Source organism: Callorhinus ursinus, unplaced genomic scaffold (assembly GCF_003265705.2).
Source record: "Callorhinus ursinus isolate GAN/ISIS: 27379988/994484 unplaced genomic scaffold, GSC_fseal_2.0 scaffold33, whole genome shotgun sequence".
Classification (NCBI taxonomy): Eukaryota; Metazoa; Chordata; class Mammalia; order Carnivora; family Otariidae; genus Callorhinus; species Callorhinus ursinus.
Genome location: NW_027397095.1, coordinates 7,355,321 through 7,372,315, shown reverse-complemented (window position 1 = coordinate 7,372,315; position 16,995 = coordinate 7,355,321).

Below are 16,995 nucleotides of genomic sequence, written 5' to 3'. Positions count from 1 at the left end.
GAAAATAGGAAAAAAAAAAAAACAAAACTACCATATTCTTGGAGGGATTGAAGACAGTGGCACCATCAAGGACCTGAAGAATTCTGGGATGGTAACTCTCATCACACCTCATTTAATTCACCTATTTGGCCAGTGCAGAAAATGGATGAAACTTGGAGTATAAGAATAGATCATCATAGGCAGTGAAGCAAGATGGTGGAGGAGTAGGAGACCTGAATTTCATCTGGTCTCAGGAATTCAGCTGGATAGGGATCAAACCATTCTGAACACCTACGAACTCAACAGGAGATCGAAGAAAAGAATAGCAGCAACTCTCTGAACAGAAAAGCAACCACTTTCTGGAAGGTAGGACGTGCGGAGAAGTGAATCTGAGCTGATATTCGGGAGGATAGACGGCGGGGGAGGGGGCCTCCGTCGGCCGCTTCTGGCACGTGATAGAGCAGCAGAGCACAAAATCGAAACTTTTAGAAGTCGGCTCTGCTGAGGGATGTCGCTCCAGTGGCTAAGCAGGAGGTGGAACCCTCGCAGGACAGTGTGGTCTCAGGACCCTCGGGGTCACAGAAAGACCAGAGGTGCCTGAGTGTGGCAGAGCTCCCAGGTATCAGAGCGGGGAAGCCAGCTGCAGAGATGGAACTGAGGCACAGGCTCTCAGCTCGGGATGCCATAAACTGTGATCTGCGGCACAGTCGGGCCACTTCTCCTCCAGCAGAGACCCAACAAGTGGCAGATCTGGGGAGACTCCCAATCCTCCCCCGGCAGGAGCAACGTGGGAGTGCACCACAGGGATCTGCTGGGTTTGGAGACTCCACACCAAGTCGGGTGCCAGAGATAGAAACTCTCGGTCACAGGCCAAGTGAGCACGGAGTGTGGCCAGAGACCGGGAAGACAGGAGTGATTGACTGCTTTTCTCTGGGGGCACACAGAGGATTGGGCCCCGCGTTCTCAGCTCCTCTGGGGCGGAGATTGGGACGCCGCCATTTTCACTCTCGTCCTCCAAAATTGTACGGAAAGATTGCAGGGAACGAAAGCTCCCAAGAGCAAATCCGAGCAGATTACTTAGCCCAGACCCTGCAAGGACTGGGCAATTCGGCCTCTGGCAAAGACATTTTGGAACCACGGCAACAGGCCCCTCCCCCAGAAGATCAACAAGAACAGCCAACCAAGACCAAGTTTACCCATCAGTGAGACTGGCGGAACTCCAGCGCTAGGGGAATACTACACATAGATTCCATGGCTTTTTTAAACATGATTCTTTAGTCTTTCAAAGTTAATTTTTTATAACTGTCTTTTTTTTTGAATTTTTCTTTTTCCCTTTTTCAACCAACATCTTATCAATCCCTTTTTTAAAAACCAGTTTTATTTTTCATTTTTAGAGTCATATTCTCTCCCTTCATAGTAGTTACCCTTATTTTTGGCATATATATATATATATATATGTATATATATATATATATATATGTTGCTACGGCATTGTTTGTAGAGGCAATAAGAAAAAATGGAATTCTTATATTTATGTTATTAGTTAAATAATTATGAAGTAGTTACAGCTTATAATGTTGTATAACCATTGAGATAATAAATTAGAGATATACCAGTTGAAATGGAGCAATTTTCACAAGTTGTTATTGAAAAGTGAGATGGGGATGTAAAAAAGGCAGAATCTACTGTACATATATGTAATCACTATGATGTTAACTCTTTGTTACTAGATGTTAACACATACGTACTCACTAAGATGTTAATTCAAGAGTTTGTTCCCACAAACATACAGTTTATTTATATTTAGTGATAGATAAAACAATCAGGAAACAAATACAACCCATCTGTTTCAATGCTTGTTAAATCACCTTTCCACGAATAACCTTAAAGCAATCCCCATACCATAGTTGAAGTTTAGAGGTAAGCCATCTGGGAGAGGTAAGTAAAATTAAAAAAAATGATCGTACCCCCAAAACTCCCCCAAAACCTATCAAGCAAAAATAGTATAATGCCATTGCTGTAAAATTGTATAAAAGAGTGCATGAACAGTTTAAAACATTAGAAAAAGTAACAGAACCATATCTATCGACCTGTGGGTATAAACAAAATATATTAAATGAAAGGAGAAAGTTGTAGAGTAGTGTGTATATGTAATATGCTTGTGTTTCTAAAATCAGATGAGCAAACAAATCTCTCATATATATGAATTTATATATATATGAAGAAGGGCAAAATGTATGAACTAGGCTGTTAATGTCAGTTTTCAGTTACCTCAGAGAGAAAGTCAGTGGTAAGAAGAGATGGAGGAGTAATTTCTCAATGAAACATAAAATGCACACTTTTATAAAATAAATTGTTTTTAGTATGGTAAATTTGGCTATTTAAATACATTCATACTAATTTTTTGTAAGACAGATAATGATCCACTAATTTTTCATCCTTTATACTTCTCGATATTTCTACATAGCTCCATAACAAATGATAAATTCCTGAAAAAGGTGTTATCCCTATAAAATCTCCTAATTCTAATACATTCAAAAAATCTTTTTACTCAATTTGTAAATGGCATTTTATTTGCTAATTTTATTTCCCTAAATATAATCTGATAGAAATTTTCTACTAGAGGCAGTATCACATTGAAAAAGACAATGAAATACAAGTCGGGAGACCTGGATTCTAGTCCTGTCTTTGCCACTGTGTGACCTTTTTAAACCTCATTATAAAGAAAAGAAAAGAAGAACAGACTAGAAGTAATTGGAATTAGCAGAAACATGACACTAAGCAAATATGTCTAATTCATCATGCTATTATGCTTTGCTGAGCCCAGATGTGTTCAAATAATCCTTCACAGCCCAAGAAGCCAGTTTGAACCAATTGGTCAGTTTGCAGAAGAAATGATTTTTTTTTGTCATTCCAAATAACCACTAGATCTTTTACATCAGTAGTCCTCAAAAACTCTCCATTGGTTGTTTATTGTCTTCCTCACAGATGTGTCATTCACCTAGCCTTTTTCTATCTTTCCCAACATCATTGAATATACACTAAACATTCGTGAAATACCTGAAAATCTTTCTAATTAGCATCACCAAGGAAAAATAATTATATCTTGTAAGTTCCACCTACCTTTACCCTGGGTCTCATCTACTCATTTCTTTTTGTTTTTTTAAACCACTTTATTACAGAACAGTTGACAAACAAAAAGCTACACATTTTAGGGGTGCCTGGGTGGCTCAGTCATTAAGCATCTGCCTTCGGCTCAGGTCATGATCCCAGGGTCCTGGGATGGAGGCCCACATTCGGCTCCCAGCTGCGGAGCTTCTCCCTCTCCCACTCCCCCTACTTGTGTTCCCTCTCTAGCTCTCTCTCTCTCTCTCTGTCAAATAAATAAATAGAATCTTTAGGGAAAAAAGCTACACATTTTAAATATCTATATCCTGGCTATGGGAGAAAATACACAATATATTGGAAGTTAATTCAGAGCATATATAGCCTCATAGAGAACTTAACCATAGCCCTGCAAAGTATTGCCACCTAACTGGCAGTGTAACTGAGTCTTCAAAAGGCAATTCCACCATTCCATCAAGCCGGCTGCTTCAGGATGGTGGGAACCATGATAAGACTAGTGAATTCCATGATCATGGGTTCATTGCCACACTTTATTTGCTCTGAAGTTAGTTGCTTGATAAAAAATTATGTTGTATGAAATGCCATAATAGTGCATAAGGCACCATCAAGTCCACCTCTAGTAGATTTTGCAGAAGCAGTACATGTAGGAAAGACAAATCCAGATACAGAGTGTCTATTCCCATAAAAATGAAACACTGCCCCTTCCATGATGGAAGTCATTTACCTGCTCCAGGTAACTGTCTGATCACCCCAGGGAAATGGTCCATATTGGAGACTTAGTGTTGGTCTCTGCTGCTGGCAGATTAGGCATTCAGTGGTGATTAAAGTCAGGTTAATATTGGTGAGCTGAAATCCATATTGCTGAGCTCATACATAACCTCCATCCCTGCCATTATGGCCATTGTTATAAGCCCACTGGATAGTGACAGGAAAAGCTGGGCAGAGTCTGTTATCCTCAGAATGTGTCATCCTATCCACTTGATTATTAAAATCCTCTTCTTTCTTTAAATGGTTTTTATTGTGTTTAATTAGCCAACATATAGTACATCATTAGATTTTTTTTATTTTTTATTGTTATGTTAATCACCATACATTAAATGATTAGTTTTTGATGCAGTGTTCCATGATTCATTGTTTGTGCATAATACAAAGTGCTCCACACAGAACATGCCCTCTTTAATACCCATCACAAGGCTAACCTATTCCCCATCCCCCTCCCCTCTAGAACCCTCAGTTTGTTTTTCAGAGTCCGTCAAATCTCATGGTTCGTCTCCCCCTCCGATTTCCCAGCCTTCATTCTTCCCTTCCTGCTATCTTCTTCTTTTTTTTTTTCTTAACATATATTGCATTATTTGTTTCAGGGGTACAGATCTGTGATTCAACAGTCTTGCACAATTCACAGCGCTCACCATAGCACATACCCTCCCCAATGTCTATCACCCAGCCACCCCATCCCTCCCACCCCACCCCCACTCCAGCAATCCTCAGTTTGTTTCCTGAGATTAAGAATTCCTCATATCAGTGAGGTCATATGATACATGTCTTTCTCTGATTGACTTATTTCACTCAGGATATAACCCTCCAGTACCATCCATGTAGTTGCAAATGGCAAGATCTCATTCCTTTTGATGGCTGCATAATATTCCATTTTGTATATATACCACTTTTTCTTTATCCATTCATCTGTCGATGGACATCTTGGCTCTTTCCACTGTTTAGCTACTGTGGACATTGCTGCTATAAACAACGGGGTACACTTACCTTTCGGATCCCTGCATTTGTATCTTTGTGGTAAATACCCAGTAGTGCAATTGCTGGATCGTATGGTAGCTCTATTTTCAACTTTTTCAGGAACATCCATACTGTTTTCCAGAGTAGTTGCACCAACTTGCATTCCCACCAACAGTGTAGCAGGGTTCTCCTTTCTCCACATCCCCGCCAACATCTGTCAATTCCTGACTTGTTAATTTTAGCCATTCTGACTGGTGTGAGGTGGTATCTCATTGAGGTTTTGATTTGGATTTCCCTGATGCCGAGCGATGTTGAGCACTTTTTCATGTGTCTCCTGTCCATTTGGATGTCTTCTTTGGAAAAATGTCTGTTCATGTCTTCTGCCCATTTCTTGATTGGATTATTCTTTGGTTGTTGAGTTTGTTAAGTTCTTTATAGATTTTGGATACTAGCCCTTTATCTGATATGTCATTTGCAAATATCTTCTCCCATTCTGTCGGTTGTCTTTTGGTTTTGTGGACTGTTTCTTGTGCTGTGCAAAAGCTTTTTATCTTGATGACATCCCAATAGTTCATTTTTGCCCTGGCTTCCCTTGCCTTTGGTGATGTTTCTAGGGAGAAGTTGCTGCAGCTGAGGGCGAAGAGGTTGTTGCCTGTGTTCTCTGTTAGGATTTTGATGGACTCCTGTCTCACATCTAGGTCTTTCAACCATTTGGAGTCTATTTTTGTGTGTGGTGTAAGGAAATGGTCCAGTTTCATTCTTCTGCATGTGGCTGTCCAATTTTCCCAACACCATTCATTAAAGAGACTGTCTTTTTTCCATTGGACATTCTTTCCTGCTTTGTCGAAGATGAGTTGACCATAGAGTTGAGGGTCCATTTCTGGGCTCTCGATTCTGTTCCATTGATCGAGGTGTTTGTTTTTGTGCCAGTACCATACTGTCTTGATGATGAAAGCTTTGTAATAGAGCTGGAAGTCTGGAATTGTGATGCCACCAGCCTTGCTTTTCTTTTTCAACATTCCTCTGGCTATTCGGGGTCTCTTCTGGTTCCATACAAATTTTAGGATTATTTGCTCCATTTCTTTGAAAAAAGTGGATGGTATTTCACTGGGGATTGCATTGAATGCGTAGATTGCTCTAGGTAGCATTGACATCTTCACAATGTTTGTTCTTCCAATCCATGAGCATGGAACGTTTTTCCATTTCTTTGTGTCTTCCTCAATTTCTTTCATGAGTATTTTATAGTTTTCTGAGTACAAATCCTTTGCCTCTTTGGTTAGATTTATTCCTAGGTATCTTATGGTTTTGGGTGCAATTGTAAATGGGATCCACTCCTTAATTTCTCTCTCTTCTGTCTTGTTGTTGGTGTATAGGAATGCCACTGATTTCTGTGCATTGATTTTATATCCTGCCACTTCACTGAATTCCTGTATGAGTTCTAGCAGTTTTGGGGTGGAGTCTTTTGGGTTTTCCACATAAAGTATCATATCATCTGCAAACAGTTTGATATCTTCTTTTCCGATTTGGATGCCTTTGATTTCATTTTGTTGTCTGATTGTTGTGGCTAGGACTTCTAATACTATGTTGAATAACAGTGGTTATAGGGGACATCACTGCCGCATTCCTGACCTTAGGGGGAAAGCTCTCATTTTTTCCCCATTGAGAATGATATTCACTGTAGGTTTTTCATAGATGGCTTTTATGATATTGAGGTATGTACCCTCTATCCCTATAGTCTGAAGAATCTTGATCAAGAAACAATGCTGTACTTTGTCAAATGCTTTTTCTGCATCTACTGAGAGGATCAAATGAATCTTGTTCTTTCTTTTGTTAATGTTTTGTATCACGTTGATTGATTTTCAGATGCTGAACCAACTTTGCAGCCCAGGGATAAATCCCACTTGGTCGTGGTGAATAATCTTTTAAATGTACTGTTGGATCCTATTGGCTAGTATTTTAGTGAGGATTTTTGCATCCATGTTCATCAGGGATATTGGTCTGTAATTCTCCTTTTTGATGGAGTCTTTGTCTGGTTTGGGGATCAAGGTAATGGTGGCCTCAAAACGAGTTTGGATGTTTTCCTTCCATTTCTGTTTTTTTGGAACAGTTTCAGGAGAATAGGTATTAATTCTTCTTTAAATGTTTGGTAGAATTCCTCTGGGAAGCCATCTGGTCCTAGGCTTTTGTATGTTGAGAGATTTTTGATGACTGCTTCAATTTCATTACTGGTTATAGGTCTGTTCAGGTTTTCTATTTCTTCCTGGTTCAGGTTTTGTAGTTGATACATCTCTAGGAATGCATCCATTTCTCCCAGGTTATCTAATTTACTGGCATATAGTTGCTCATAATATGTTCTTGTAATTGTTTGTATTTCTTTGGTGTTGGTTGTGATCTTTCCTTTTTCATTCATGATTTTGTTGATTTGGGTCATTTCTCTTTTCTTTTTGATAGGTCTGGCCAGGGAGCTATCAATCTTGTTAATTCTTTCAAAGAACCAGCTCCTAGTGTCTTTGATCTGCTCTACTCTTCTTTTAGTTTCTATTTCATTGTTTTCTGCTCAGATCTTTATTATTTTTCTTCTCCTGCTGGGTTTAGGATTTATTTGCTGTTCTTTCTCAGCTCCTTTAGGTGTAGGGTTAGGTTGTGTATTTGAGACCTTTCTTGTTTCTTGAGAAAGGGTTATATTGCTATATACTTTCCTCTTAGGACTGCTTTTGCTGCTTCCAAAAGATTTTGAACAGTTGTGTTTTCATTTTCATTGGTTTCCATGAATTTTTTTAATTCTTCTTTAATTTCCTGGTTGACCTATTCATTCTTTAGTAGGATGCTCTTTAGCTTCCATGTATTTGAGTTCTTTCCGACTTTCCTCTTTTGACTGAGTTCTAGTTTCAAAGCATTGTGGTCTGAAAATATGCAGGGAATGATCCCAATCTTTGGTACTGTTTGAGACCTGATTTGTGACCTAGGAGGTGATCTATTCTGGAGAATGTTCCATGGGCACTAGAAAAGAATATGTATTCTGTTCCTTTGGGATGGCAAGTTCTGAAAATGTCTGTGAAGTCCATTTGGTCCCGGGTGTCATTTAAAGTCTTTATTTCCTTGTTGATCTTTTGCTTAGATGATCTGTCCATTTCAGTCGGGGGTGGGTGTTAAAGTCCCCCACTATTATCGTATTGTTGTCAATCTGTTTCTTTGTTTTTGTTATTAATTGTCTTATATAATTGGCTGCTCCCATGTTAGAGGCATAGATATTTACAATTGTTAGATCTTCTTGTTGGATAGACCCTTTAAGTAGGATATAGTGTCCTTCCTCATCTCTTATTACAGTCTTTGGGTTAAAATCTAATTTGTCTGATATAAGGATTGCCACCCCAGCTTTCTTGTGGTGTCCATTAGCATGGTAAATGGTTTTCCACCCCCTCACTTTCAATGTGGGTGTGTCTTTGGGTCTAAAATGAGTCTCTTGCAGACAGCGTATTGATGGGTCTTGTTTTTTAATCCAATCTGATGGCCTGTGTTTTTTGATTGGGGCATTTAGCCCATTTACATTCAAGGTAACTATTGAAAGATATGAATTTAGTGCTATTGTACTGCTTGTTTAGGTGATTGTTACTGTATATTGTCTGTGTTCCTTTCTGGTCTATGTTGCTTTTAGGCTATCTCTTTGCTTAGAGGACCCCTTCCAATATTTCTTGTAGGGCTGGTTTTCTGTTTGCAAATTCCTTTAGGTTTTGTTTGTCCTGGAAGCTTTTTATCTCTCCTTCCATTTTCAATGACAGCCTAGCTGGATATAGTATTCTTGGCTGCATATTTTTCTTGTTTAGTGCTCTGAAGATATCATGCCAGTCCTTTCTGGCCTGCCAGGTCCCTGTGGATAAGTCTGTTGCCAATCTAATGTTTCTACCATTATAGGTTACATATCTCCTCTCCTGAGCTGCTTTCAAGATTTTCTCTTTGTCTCTGAGACTGGTAAATTTTACTATCAGATGTCGGGGTGTTGACCTATTTTTATTGATTTTGAGAGGGGTTCTCTGTGCCTGCTGGATTTTGATGCCTGTTTCCTTCCCCACATTAGGGAAGTTCTCTGCTATAATTTGCTCCAATATACCTTCTGCCCCCCTCTCTCTTTCTTCTTCTTCTGGGATCCCAATTATTCTAATGTTGTTTTGTCTTATCATATCACTTATCTCTCGAATTCTGCCCTCGTGATCCAGTAGTTGTTTATCTCTCTTTTTCTCAGGTTCTTTATTTTGCATCCTCTGGTCTTCTATATCAATAATTCTCTCTTCTGCCTCATTTATCCTAGAAGTTAGTGTCCCCATTTTTATTGCACCTCATTAATATCCTTTTTGATTTCGACTTGGTTAGATTTTAGTTCTTTTATTTCTACAGAGAGGGTTTCTCTAATAACTTCCATGCTTTTTTCATGCCCAGCTAGTATAACATAGAGAGTTCTCTAGTATAACATTTATATAAGAATTCCATTTTTTTCTTATTGCCTCTACAAACAATGCCGTAGCAAACATACCTATACATATATTCTCTCATAGTGGTGTTTTTATTGCCATGGGCTAAATTCCTAGTAGTAGAGCTGTGACCTTGGAAGATATGTGTGTTTTAAAAATGTAATAGTTCTATCAAATAACTTTTCCAAAGAGCTTTAATAGTTCAAATTCAAAGCCTGCATTATATGAAAGCAATATTTTTCTTCATATCCTTCAAATCCTAGGAGAGCTTTCCTTTTACTTTATTGCAAATAAAAAATAACACATGAAAGCTAGTATCACATTGTTATATGTATTCTCATCAGTGATTTTAGCATTTTTTCAAATGTGTGAGTTAATTTTCCCTTTTAAATTGCCTTTTCATGCTCTTTGCTCATTTTTTACCTCCATGGAGAGCTTAATTTTCTCTTAACAAATTCCTTAGAGTTACCAGTATCAGCATCACCTTTGTGTTGGTTGGAAATGCCCCAGCTCCAATCTACCATATCAGGATCTGCATTTTTATGAGATGTCAGGTATTTATCTTAAATTTTGAAAAATATTAATATAGATATTTCACATGTTCTTGTAATCTACTTTATTATTTTGATTTATTTTTTTATGTTTGACTCTAATGCATCTTTTGCCTTAGAAAATTTATTAATGTTTCATAAATAGAAAGGCTTACTTTATTTATTTTTACAGACTCTAGTTTCTTATCTTGGTGAAGAACTTCTCTATCCCTAGATTACACATTTAGTCTCATACATATTTTAAGATTATTTAGTTTATTTTATATATGTTTTTGTTTTGATATATTAGGGAATAAAGTTTGAATTTATATTTTTACAGATGACTGTCAGTTGCACTTACAACACCCATTATATAAGCCATTATTTTATCATTCAATTGATACTATCTGTGTATTATATTAAATTATCATAGGCCCTAGGATCTGTTCCTGAATTCTTGAATTCTTTTTTTTTAAAGATTATTTATTTATTTATTTGACAGAGAGAAACACAGCGAGAGAGGGAACACAAGCAGGGGGAGCAGGAGATGGGGAGAAGCAGGTTCCCAGCTGAGCAGGGAGCCCAATGTGGGGCTCGATCCCAGGACCCTGGGATCATGACCTGAGCTGAAGGCAGACACTTAACGACTGAGTCACCCTGGCAGCCCCTGAATTCTCGTTCCACTGATATGTTTCTCTATCCCTACATCAATACCATATTGATTTGATTATGGTATCTTTATGAAATATTCTGATACATAGAAAGGCAAGTGACTGTACACTATTGTTTTTAAACTTTTCTTGATTGTTCTTCCAAATGGATTCTAAATTATCTTTGTTTCTAGTAAAAGCAAATTTGGGATTGTATTTGGAATGATACTAAACCTATCATTTGCACTTTTGTGGCATAAAGACCTTACATAAAATAGCATGGTATCCCTTTTTTTCTTTTTTTTTAATTATAGTATAGATAACATGCAATATCACATTAGTTTCAGGTGTACAACATAGTGATTCAACAAGTTTATTCATTATGCTATGCTAACTACAAGAGTGGCTACCATCTGTTACCATAAAATGCTATTACACTAATATTGACAATATCCCCTAGGCAGTACCTTTTATTTCCATGCCTTATTCATTCCATAACTGGAAGCCTGTATGTCCCACTTCTTTTCATACATTTTGCTAATCCTCCAAGCCCCCTCCCCTCTGGCAACCATCAGTTTGTTCTCTGTATTTATTGGTCTGTTTCTGTTTTTTGTTTGCTTTTCATTTGTTTTGTTTTTGAAAATCCACATATAAGGAAAATCATATTATTTGTCTTTTTCTGATTTATTTTACTTGGCATGATACATTCTATATCCCATCTATGCTGTCCCAAATGGAAAGATATCATCCTTTTTATGGTTCAGTATTATTCCATTGCGTATGTATGTATATAAACATCACATCATCTTTTTCAAATTTTTAAAAAATTATCTATTTTTTGAATTCCAGTATAATTAACATGCAGTATTATATTAATTTCAGGTGTATAATATAGTGATTCAACAATTCTATACATTACGCAGTGCTCATCATAGTGAGTGTACTTTTAAGCTCTTTCACCTATTTCACCAAACCCACAAACTAGTCCCCCTCTGGCAACCACAGATTTGTTCTCTACATTTAAGAGTCTGGTGTTTTTCTTTGTTTGCTTGTTTTTCTCTTTGTTCATTTGTTTTGTTTCTTAAATTCCATATATGAGTGAAATCATCTGGTATTTGTCTTTCTCTGAATGACTTATTTCACTTAGCATTATACCCTCTAGATCCATACATGTTGTTGCAAATGGCAGAATTTCATTCTTTTTATGGCTGAGTAATAGTCCACTATATATATATATATATACACACTATGTGTATATATATATATATATATATATATATATATATATATATATACACCACATCTTTATCCATTCATCAGTTAATGGACACTTGGGCTGTTTGCATAATTTGGCTATTGTAGATAATGCTGGTGTAAACATCGGGGTGCATGTATCCCTTCAAGTCAGTGTTTTTATATTGTTTAAATAAATACCTAGTAATGCAGTTGCTGGATCAGAAGGTATTTCTATTTTTAACATTTTGCGGAACCTCCATACCTTTTTCCAGAGTGGCTGCACCAGTTTGGATTTCCACCAACAGTGCAAAAGTGTTCCCCTTTCTCTACCTCCTAGCCAACCCTTGTTGTTTCCTTTGTTGTTAATTTTAACCATTCTGACAGGTGTGAGGTGATATCTCATTGTACTTTTTATTGTATTTCCCTGATGATGAGTGATGTTGAACATGTTTTCATGGATCTCTTAGCCATCTGTATGTCTTCTTTGGAGAAATGTCTATTCACATCTTCTACCCATTTTTTAACTGCATTATTTGTTTTTTGGATATTTAGTTTTATATGTTCCTTATATATTTTGGATACTAACCCTATATCAGATATGTCATTATCAAATATCTTTTCCCATTCCATAGGTTGTCTTTTAGTTTTCCTGATTTTTTTTCTTCACTTTGCAACTTTTTATCTTGATGAAGTCCCAATAATTTTTAGTTTGCTTGTTTTTTGTTTTTGTTTTCCTTGCCTTAGAAGACATATCTAGTAAGAAGTTGACAATGCCACTGTCAAAGAGGTTGCTGCCTGTGTTCCCCTCTAAGATTTTTATGGTTTTCTGTCTCACATTTAGGTCTTTCATCCATTTGGGATTTATTTGTGTGTATCATGTAAGAGAGTGGTCCAGTTTCATTCTTCTGCATGTTGTTGTCCAGGTTTCCCAATACCATTTGTTGAAGATATTTTTTTCATTGGATATTCTTTCTTGCTTTGTCAAAGATTAGTTGATCATATGGTTGTGGATTCATTTCTGGGTTTTCCAATCTGTTCCATTGATCTATATGACTATTTTTGTTCCAGTACCATACTGTCTTGATCACTACAGCTTTGTGATGTAACTTGAAGTCCATAAATGTGATGCCTCAGCTTTGCTTTTCTTTTGCAAGATTGCTTTGGTTATTTGGGATCTTCTGTGGTTCCATACAAATTTTAAGATCATTTGTTCTAAGTCTGTGAAAAATGCTCATTTTATGTTGATAAGAATTGCATTAAATGTGTAGATTTCTTTGGGTAATATAGACATTTTAACAATATTTGTTCTTTTTTTAATTTTTAATTTATTCATTTGAGACACAGAGATACAGAGAGAGAGAGAGCATGACCAAGGAGAGAGGCAGAGGGAGAGGAAGAAGCAGGCTCCCCGCTGAGCCAGGAGCCCAATGTGGGGCTTGATCCCAGGACCCTGGGACCATGACCTGAGCCCAAGGCAGACGCTTAACCATCTGAGTCACCCAGGCGCCCCTTAACAATATTTGTTCTAATCCATGAGCATGGAATGTTTATCCATTTCTGGCATCTTCAATTTCTTCATCAGTGTTTTATAGTTTTCAGAGTACAGATCATTTACCTCTTTGATTAGGTTTATTCCTAGGTATCTTATGGCTTTTGGTGCAATTGTAAATGGGATTGATTTCTTGATTTCTCTTTCTGCTGCTTCATTATTGTTGTCTAGAAATGCAACAGATATCTGTACATTGATTTTGTATACTGCAACTTTATTGAATTCTAGCAATTTTTTGGTGGAGTCTTTTGATTTTTCTAAATAAAGCATCATGGCATCTGCAAATAGTGAAAGTTTTCCTTCTCCCTTGTCATTTTGGATGTCTTTTATTTTTTTGTTGTGTGACTGCTGATGTTAGGACTTCCAGTACTATGTTAGATAACAGTGGAGAGAGTGGACCTCCTTGTCTTGTTTCTGACCATAGAGCAAAAGCTCTCAGTTTTTTCCCCATTGAAGGTGATATTAGCTGTGAATTTTTCATATATGACCTTTATTATGTTGAAGTATGTTCCCTCTAGTCTTACTTAGTTGAGGGTTTTTATCATAAATGGATGTTGTACTTTGTCAAATGCTTTTGCTGCATGTATTGAAAGGATCATATGGTTCTTTTTTTTTTTTAAAGATTTTGTTTATTTATTTGAGAGATAGAGAGCACGAGAGGGAAGAGGGTCAGAGGGAGAAGCAGACTCCCTGCCGAGCAGGGAGCCCGATGCGGGACTCGATCCCAGGACTCCAGGATCATGACCTGAGCCGAAGGCAGTCGCTTAACCAACTGAGCCACCCAGGCGCCCAAGGATCATATGGTTCTTATCCTTTCTTTTATTAATGTGGAGTATCACATTGATTGATTTGCAAATATTGAACCACCCTTGCATCCCAGGAATAAATCCACTTGATCATGGTTAATCACTCTTTACGGTACTCTTAGATTTGATTTGCTAGTATTTTATTGGGAAATTTTGCATCCATGTTCACCAGGGATATTGGCCTGTAGTTCTCTTTTATAGTGGAGTCTTTGTCTGATTTTGGCATCATGGTAATGTCGGTCTCATAAAGTTAATTTAGAAGTTTTCCTTCCATTTTTATTTTTTGAATAGTTTGAGAGGGATAGATATTAACTCATCTTTAAGTATTTTGTAGAATTTCCCTGGGAAGCCATCTGGCCCTGGACTTTTGTTTGTTGGGAGATTTTTGATTACTGAATCAATTTATTTACTGGTTATTGGTCTGTTCAAGTTTTCTATTTCTTCCTGTTTCAGTTTCGGTAGTTTGTATGTTTCTAGGAATTGATCCTTTTCTTCCAGATTGCCCAATTTATGGCAAATAGTTTTCATAACTTTTTTTATGATTGTTTTTATGTCTGTAGAGTTGGTTGTTATTTCTTCCCTCTCATTTGTGATTTTATTTACTTGGGTCCTTTCTCTTTTCCTTTTGATAAGTCTGGCAAGGAATTTATCAATTTTATTATGTTTTTCAAAGAACCAGCTCCTGATTTCATTGATCTGTTCTATTGTTTGTTGTTGTTGTGTTTATTTTTTAGTTTCTTATTTATTTCTGCTCTAATCTTTTTTTTCTTTTTTAAATATAAATTCAAATAATTAACATATAATGTATTATTTGTTTCAGGGGTACAGGTCTGTAATTCATCAGTCTTATATAATACCCAGTGCTCATTACAACACATACCCTCCCCAATGTCCATCACCCAGCCACCCTATCCTTCTACCTCCCTCGCCTCCAGCAACTCTCAATTTGTTTCCTATAATTAACAGTATCTTGTGGTTTGTCTCCCTCTGTGGTTTTGTCTTGTTTCATTTTTTAACTCTCTTCCCCTATGATCCTCTGCCTTGTTTCTTAAATTCCACATACCAGTGAGATCATATGATAATTGGCTTTCTCTGATTGACTTAGTTCATTTAGCATAGTACCCTCTAGTTCCATCCATGTTGTAGCAAATGGCAAGATTTCATTTTTTGATGGTTGCATAATATTCCCTTGTATATATATATCACATCTTCATTATCCATTCATTAGTCAATAGACATTTGGGCTCTTTCTATAATTTAGCTACTGTGGAAATTGTTGCTATAAACATTGGGGTGCTGGTGCCCTTTCAGATCACTACATTTGTATCTATGGGGTAAATACCCAGTAGTGCAATTGCTGGGTCATAGGGTAGTTATATTTTCAACTTTTTTAGAATATCCCTACTGTTTTCCACAGTGGCTGCACCAGCTTGCATTCCCACCAACATTGTAGGAGGGTTTCCTTTTCTCCATATCCTCGCCAACAACAATCATTTCCTGACTTGTTAATTTTAGCCATTCTGACTGGTGTGAGGTGGTATCTCATTGTGGTGTTGATTTGTATTTCCCTGATGACAAGTGATGTTGAACATTTCTTCATGTGTCTGTTGGCCATTTATATGTCTTCTTTGGAGAAATGTCTGTTCATGTTTTCTGCCTATTTATTTATTGGATTATTTTTTCTTTGGGTGTTGAGTTTGGTAAGTTCTTTATAGATTTTGGATACTAGCCCTTTATCTGATATGCCATTTGCAAATATCTTCTCCCATTCTGTCAGTTGTCTTTTGGTTTTGTCGACTATTTCCTTTACTGTGAAAAAACTTTTTATCTTGATGAAGTCCCAGCAGTTCATTGTTGCCTTTGTTTCTTTTGCCTTTGGAGACATGTCTAGCAAGAAGTTGCTGTGGCCAAGGTCAAAGATACTGCTTCCTGTGTTCTCCTCTAGGATTTTGATGGATTCCTGCCTCACAATGAGGTCTTTCATCCATTTTTTTTTCTTCAAAGATTTTTTTTATTTATTCATTCGAGACACAGAGATACAGAGAGAGATAGAGAGAATGAGAGAGAGCATGAGCAGGGCGAGAGGCAGAGGGAGAGGGAGAAGCAGGCTTCCCGCTGAGCCAGGAGCCCGATGCGGGGCTTGATCCCGGGACCCCAGGATCATGACCTGAGCCGAAGGCAGACGTTCAACCATCTGAGCCACCCAGGCGCCCCTTTTCATTCATTTTGAATCTATTTTTGTGTATGGTGTAAGAAAATTGTCCAGTTTCATTCTTCTTCCTGTCTGTCCAATTTTCCTAACATCATTTGTTGAAGAGACTGTCTTTTTTTCCATTGGATGTTCTTTACTGCTTTGTCAAATATTAGTTGACCATAGAGTTGAGGGTCCATTTCTGGGTTCTTTATTCTGTTCCATTGATCTGTGTGTCTGTGTTTGTGTCAGTACCATACTGTCTTGATGATCACAGCTTTGTAATAGAGTTTGAAGTCCAGAATTGTGATGCCCCCAGTTTTGGTTTTCTTTTTCAACATACATTTGGCTGTTCGGGGTCTTTTCTGGTTCCATATGAATTTTAGGATTATTTCTTCCAGTTCTGTGAAAAAAGATGATGGTATCTTGATAGGGTTTGTGTTGAATGTGTAGATTGCTCTGGGTAGCATAGAGATGTTAACAATATTTGTTCTTCCAATCCATGAACATGGAACGTTTTTCCATTTCTTTGTGTCTTCCTCAATTTATATCACGAGTGTTCTATAGTTTGCTGAGTACAGATCCTTTGCTTCTTTGGTTAGGTTTATTCCTAGGCATCTTATGGTTTTGAGTGCAATTATAAACGGGATCAATTCCTTAATTTCTCTTGCTTCTGTCTCATTGTTGGTGTATAGAAATGCAACTGATTTCTGTGCATTGATTTTATGTCT